Source organism: Sesamum indicum, linkage group LG4 (genome assembly GCF_000512975.1).
Source record: "Sesamum indicum cultivar Zhongzhi No. 13 linkage group LG4, S_indicum_v1.0, whole genome shotgun sequence".
In the NCBI taxonomy this organism is placed as follows: Eukaryota; Viridiplantae; Streptophyta; class Magnoliopsida; order Lamiales; family Pedaliaceae; genus Sesamum; species Sesamum indicum.
Genome location: NC_026148.1, coordinates 6,112,727 through 6,119,448, shown reverse-complemented (window position 1 = coordinate 6,119,448; position 6,722 = coordinate 6,112,727). Strand labels below are relative to the sequence as shown.

Here is a 6,722-nt window from a genome sequence, read left to right as displayed (position 1 = left end):
AAAGAAAGAAAGAAAGAAAGGAAAGTAAGAAAAAGGAAATTACATCTACTCCGCTGGTTTAGGTCACTTAGTAACTGGGTAACTTCATCACAAATGTTGTTATTCACGTAAAACGGTGGCCGGAGCTATGAGTATGCAAAGCACTTTAGGTAAAACGTCTTTTGGTTGAGTAACCGGGTGCCTTCACCACAAGTGTTGTCATTCGCGTCAAAAGGCCAGAATGCGACGTTTTTTGGTTGAGTAACCGGGTGCCTTCACCACAAGTGTTGTCATTCGCGTCAAAAGACCGGAAAACGGCCTAAAGAACACAAGTCGCGGGCAAAAACAAAGGAAAAAAAAAGAAAATAAAAGCCGTGACTAAAGCAAAAGGGGAAGAAAAAAGAAAAAAAATTCATTAGTGGCCAAAGAAAAGAAAGAAAAGCGAAATCCGTCTCGACTAGGTAGATGTGAGGAGATAAAAGGGTATTGTGCTAGCATCGAGGATGATAACACTTTGAAATCCATAGATTTTGTGGAAGCTTGATTATCCTCCTCTATACTTGGCAAAACGAAGTGTTGTGATGTGATTGGCCTCTTACCCTCGTTATGATAAGTTAGCATTTGCATAATGTGTTGCGGTGTTTGTGTTTTGAGATTATGTGCACATAGTATTTCATTCTGTTGGAGGCAATAACTTTAATGACACTGCGGCAGTCCTTTCTTTTCTTTATTGATTTATTAAAAAATTGTCACATTTCTTAGTGCTGAAAATTTTTCTGTAAAATCCTCTACTTTGGCATGCCTTTTCTTATGTGACTATTATTTTTGGTTGGGAGGAGGAGGGGATAGATTCTGGCCTTGTATTTATTGTAACTATATTTAAATTCTATATTATTATAGTTTTCTTTAATCTTAATGAATTATTCCCTTTAGATTGCCATCCCAGCAGGGTGAGGGTGCAAGTTCAGTATATAGCAGTAGTGCATCTTACATGACCGCCCCTTAAAAGGAAAATGTATGTGCTTGCATGTAAGAGTTAAAGAAGTCTACCATGGTGCATATAGACAAGTATTATAAATTTTTCACTTCTAATCTATACTGGCCCATGAATGCGGTTTATCCAGGTATGTGAGGTTGGGAATCATTGTTAACTAATAATTGATAATAAAATCAGATTCCTTTTTTGTGTTCCATCTTCTGTTAAACTCTTTAATGAAGTTCATCAGATATCTTTCAGTTACATTTGCTACACTTGGTGAGAACACCAGATGATGTCGCTGGATGTGCTTCTTAGTGCTGGTGTTCCGTGGTGCAGGTGACTATTTATATGCTATCATATCATCTTTATCATTTGTCCCCTACACTCTTATGCAGAACCCATTCATTAGTTCATTGGTAGTGCGAGCTATTCTTTCGAGGGGCTAGGTGTGTTACTGCTCTCTTGCATTTTTCTTTTTATGCTCTTGAAGTGTTGAAGGAGTAAAATTCAAGTCCATACTCGACAATAGATATTGGGTGGTATTGAGTTATGAGCTCACAGCAAGGTGTTTTAAATGAAAAAAAGATTACATCATGAGAAGAATATATGGAACATAAGTACTGTAAAAATCTTAGGTACGTTTGAGGACTTAGCATTTTGCTAGGGATTTTCTTATCCATTGAAAACCAACAGATACAATTAGATACCATCATTTGTAATTAGGTCTGTGTTACTTTTTGTTGCCCTGCATCTTTAGTGATTTAATCTTTGGTTGCATTGTAAGTCACTCTCTTAAATCAATGTTTTTATTGACTACTGGTGCAAAAAGCTCGAGAATTTGTTGTCACTTCCCAAGAGCTTATCACTCGGGTTCAGTCCTGGTAAGTTGCTTGTGGTAAGTCGCTTGTACTGGCTTAATTCCTATCGATATTTATGTTGATCTATCTAGAGAAGTTATTTAATATCAATATCTGAAATTAAAGTGCTTATTCTGTTTATTCGATCTAGTTTTTTTAGGATATTATTGTGGAGATGCTGCTGATATGGCTACTGTATCGTCGAGTGTGGTAAGTCGCTTGTACTGGCTTAATTCCTATCGATATTTATGTTGATCTATCTAGAGAAGTTATTTAATATCAATATCTGAAATTAAAGTGCTTATTCTGTTTATTCGATCTTATTGTTTTAGAATATTGTTGTGGAGATGCTGCTGATATGGCTAATATTGAATCGTCGAGTGTTGCAAGAGAAGCTGCAATACATAGTGCAGCTATTAGGTGTCCTCCAATGGTGTCTCGCTTCCAGTTATCATATGATCTTGCAGTCTCGTTATGTTCTAGGTTTGTTTTCTTTTCTTATGTGTGATCCTCTTCTGGTATCACGCAGAAATGGTCTCTTGGAAATTTAGTATTTTACTGGCATTCCTTTTCTTGTTATGCCCCTGTGCCGAAACCTATGGTAAGATAATAATTATTATTTAAAATTGAAATATATGCAAATAATTGCTTCATTTATGTAATATATGACTTTTGATCACAATTGGAATGCTAATTACTGTGTCGCGCTGTAGAATGATGCATGTTAGTTGGAGCTAAATGAAGGTAATTTGGTGGATATCTCTAAGTCATAAAGTATGAGAGCATTTTAGAGGATGCTTGATGGTTTTGATTTTTTGAGTGCAATAATGGCAATATACTAAAATCGTCTACAACAGTAGACATATTGTCCCCATATTCTTTTACATGTATCATGAATGATTATGCTAGTCAAGATTGGTTTATGATCAGCTACCCCCAAAACCCTTCTATTGCATTTGGTCTCTGAAATATGCAACTTGTTAATAGATCTAGATCTGAAACTTTGAAATAATTAAGCAGGCTGTTCAATTTGAGAATTGGAGTTCATTGGGTTTAGGCCTTTGAATTGGTATCCTTTTCTCTATACCTGTATCATCCAGAATGGTACTGTGATGCCAATCAGGATCACCATGAACTCTGTGCTTCCTGTTTCCATCATGTCTGCTGACTTGTATTGAACTACTCTAGCTCTTTGTGGATCTTGGGGATCTTCAATAGCACTGTAGTGTTGTTTATATATCAAACTACTGCTGAACTGATGGAATTGAATTAGTATCTAGTTTCTATAGAGACTAATTACTGGACTACAGACTATGATCATGATCATTCTGTTGCAGTTTTTCGCCACAGAATATGAAATAAAGTAATTTCTACTGTGATAACGAAGAATTTTTCGCTCTTATGATCATCTACATTTCTTAGACTAAATATATTATTAATTAGTTACTGAACGAGGTTCTTTCTTATTTACTTTGTTATTTAAATAGGATATCTATGGTAGAGAAATTTCTGTTTTTCCTGCGCCAAAGGGACAAATAATGACATGGAAGGAGTCTTTACTTGATACACCTACCTATAGTTGGGTATGCTTGTTTTACAATGTTCCTAAAACGGGCGTGTTCTTTTTCAGGTAGGAGATGTGGCATTGTCCATATTGCACAGTATGGTAGCCGCTCATTCAGGTATAGATGATGCTGGAGAGATTGTTACACCAACCCCCAGAGTAAAGAGGATCTTGTCAAGCTCACGTTGTCTTCCACATATTGCACAAGTAATATTTTTAAGTGTCTGTCCTTCTATTGGTTGTGTGTGCTCTTGTCCCAATTTGGCCAACTGAAAAATCTACGCAGACTTATTAAAATAAAAAATTGCTAAAAACGCAGAAAGTTATGCTTATTATTGTATCTTTTGTTTATTTACCTGGATAGCCTGAAAAATGTAAAGGTTGATATGTGGTTTCAAATAAGTTCCATCAACCTTTGTCCTCAAATATTTGAGATTTTCAATCTGGCAGTTCTATGATTTGTATTCGCTTAGGGATAGTAAGTCAAGGATTATGTTGATGGATATGCGAGGGTGGTGTACAGCATTTCCGGCTTCTGTTAAAAGAGTTCTAAATATTGCTTGTACGTAGATCTGGTACAAGTTGGTTCAAAAGAATTATGAAGGGCTGTTCATTTTGTTTTCCCCTTCCCTCAAATCTTTACTCGCTTCAATGAGCAGGCCATTCTTTAACGTACATAAAGCACTGGGCCCCTTAAAGCATTCCTTTGGTTATGAGCTTGGTTACATAAAATATTGATGTGTGGCACGTAGAGTAAAATAGGATCAGAGCTTTATCCTACAATAAACCGGTTGCCTTGCAAGCCATTTAAAATGGGAGTCAGTTGTCCGGAATTTATGCTTATCGTCACATGAGATGCACATTGGAGACTGATTGAGCAAACAACTGTAGAAGGGTCACTGGAACTATTGCACCTCCTTAAACTAAGATATAGTTTTCCTGTAATATGCACTTAGGATATCCATGTTTACGAGTATCCTTAAACTCCTGGTGTTTTAAAGATGCAACTTTTCATATTCTCTTGTGCCTTTTCATGGTAATTATATTATAACACTTTCACTTTGGAAGTGGGGTAACTTTTGTTCCTTTCTTTGCCTTCCACACAGGTTTGAGATGTTTTCGTTATTTTTTCTTTTGTTTTTAAGGTGAACTAGGCAGTGGCTCGATGTTGGCTCCCTCAATATGCACATTGTTTCTCAATTTCAGAGCTTCAGTTAATGAACCAAACTCTTTCCTCTATTTCTTATGTGCAGGCAATGCTTTCTGGTGAACCAACTATTGTTGATGCTGTTGCTCTTCTCTACCTTTGGTGAAACGAAGTGTTTTGGGCGGCCTCTTACCTGAGTCATTGCTTTATGTACTGGAACGTAGCGGCCCAGTTGCTTTTCCCGCAGCAATGGTTTCTGATTCTGACACTCCTGAGATTATTTGGACACACAAGATGCGAGCAGAAAATCTGATCCGTCAGGTAGCCCTGAATCTGCAACTGGAGTTTGCTACTTGTCTTTCACCCCAAGCATCTTTTGTTAACATTTAGTACTTACATTCTAAAACATGGTGGTAGTTGAGTCATCCTCAATGCAAATAAGTGCTGCATTTAACTCTCAGTTTTATTTGATTAGGTTCTTCAGCATCTTGGTGATTTCCCTCAGAAATTGGGACAGCATTGTGATTCCTTATATGACTATGCTCCAATGCCACCAGTGACATATCCAGAGCTGAAAGATGAAATGTGGTGTCATCTTTATTATCTTCGAAACTTATGTGATGAAATTAGATTTCCTAATTGGCCTATTGTTGAACATGTTGAGTTTTTGCAAATATTGCTAGTAATGTGGAGAGAAGAGTTAACTCGAAGGCCAGTGGGCCTTTCTGAAGAAGAAGCTTGCAAGATACTAGAGATCTCCATTGATGAAGTATCCAGAGACGACGCCCCTAAGAAACCAAGTTTTGAGTCAGTTGAGGAGATACCTAATATATCAAAGCAGATTGAGTATATTGATGAGGAAAAGCTCAAGAGACAGTATAGGAAACTTGCAATGAAGTATCATCCAAACAATAATCCTGAAGGGAGGGAGAAGTTTCTGGCAGTGCAGAATGCTTATGAGTGCTTGCAGGTATGCCAAATTCCTTGATCCTGTGTGAGGATCTGTTGTTACTCATAAAAAACGGAGACTATATGATTAAGCTTGAGAAAAAAAAAGAACATATAGACAAGGGATCTTATAAGCTGCCAGATCTTATTTCCAATGAATTAGTCGACTTGTTTAGACGCCGTTTTCACAATTAAGCTGTTTATTTGACTGGTAGAAAGTGCTCGAAAGGTATTTATGCTGTCAAGATGAGCCAAATGCTTTTTTACACATAAATGGATATCGGTATTGATTTTAAATATATCTTGGAACTAGGAAGGACACGGGACTATATATATATATATATTTAATTCTTAGATATGATACTACCTCAATTTAAGGTGTGGACCAAGAAATAAATTTAAATATATAAATTTAAGTGGCTTTTGCGGAAGAGTGAAAATGTAAATCATAGGGCTTTCCTATGAGGTTTGGACTACTTACATATGTTTCCCTTCGGTTTTGTTGCCTGCATCTAATATTTCGTTCTGCAATCAGTAAACTTCTTGGAATATGATCAGCAAAGTTGGACAAAATTCCTAAGTTGAACCCTACATATGAGGGTTTTTATGAGGCATGTCTTTGGCTGGAATGCAATCCTCTTTAATTGGTTGTATTTCTTCATATTTGAGTTCCATGTTTCATATTTTCTTTTTAGTGATCTACTGCTTTCTTATTCCTCTCCCTTAGGTGACCGTGCAAGGATTGCAAGGTCCCCAGAGTTGGAGGTTGTTGCTTCTCTTAAAGGGCCAGTGTTCTATATAGGCGATATGGGTATTGATGCCATTCAAATATGCTGGATATCCTATGCTCTTAAGTGCCATTACAGTGGACAAGGATGATAACAATTTTCTTTCCTCTGATCAAGCACATCTTCTAGTTGCATCCTCGGAGCTTGTTTGGTTGGCGTAATTTCATCATCTGCCTTTAATTTCCATATCATTCTTCTTTAGATAAGTACTTTGTAAATGTACTTTTGCTTATGCTATTTCCACATATTTAACTTTCAGGTGCGAGTCCTCATCATTGAATGGTGAAGAGCTTGTGAGAGATGGTGGAATACCTCTTCTTGCAACCCTCCTTTCCCGTTGCATGTGTGTGGTCCAACCAACAACTCATGCCACTGAACCGTCCACTACTATTGTTGCTAACATAATGCGAACCTTTCCAGTTTTGTGTCAGTTTGAAAGTGCGAGAACTGAGATGCTCGA

The 6,722-nt window shown here is 37.0% G+C and overlaps 1 long non-coding RNA gene and 1 pseudogene across 1 annotated transcript; both read left to right on the top strand.

Moving 5' to 3' along the window:
* On the top strand, nt 2,165-4,681 carry LOC105160113. Its single transcript, XR_847674.2, has 3 exons — nt 2,165-2,298; nt 3,446-3,586; nt 4,633-4,681. It is a non-coding gene; the product is annotated as an uncharacterized LOC105160113 (long non-coding RNA).
* The window catches only part of LOC105160112, a 7,355-nt pseudogene continuing 3,986 nt past the window's right edge, over nt 3,354-6,722 (top strand).